Genomic DNA, 350 nt, shown 5'->3' on the forward strand with positions numbered 1-350 from the left:
AAGTTGCGAAAGAGTTGTGAACCTGTATTTTAAAGTCTAAATGTGAACTCAGGCTTGTTGCGAGGCATGTTGACAAAAACAATGAAAATGTAAATGGCCTTTTGAGAATGGATGAAGAGAAGTCATTAGATTCACTGTCAGGTTTTTGTTTTCTATGTAACATTTATAGACGCTGATTTGTTCACACTCCTGCTGTGAACAAGATAACTGTAAATGAATGTGATGAACTGCATGTGTGTGAGAGAGAGACTTTTCACGTTTTGCTTCTCAATGCATTTAGCTTTCAAATTGACTATTTTTATCTTGACATGTCAGTAGGAAGGAATTTAGGATGTTAAAATTTGTATTGC

Source organism: Micropterus salmoides, unplaced genomic scaffold, assembly GCF_014851395.1.
Source record: "Micropterus salmoides isolate LMB-PRFRI ecotype aquatic unplaced genomic scaffold, ASM1485139v1 Ms_hic_scaffold_6, whole genome shotgun sequence".
Taxonomy (NCBI): domain Eukaryota; kingdom Metazoa; phylum Chordata; class Actinopteri; order Centrarchiformes; family Centrarchidae; genus Micropterus; species Micropterus salmoides.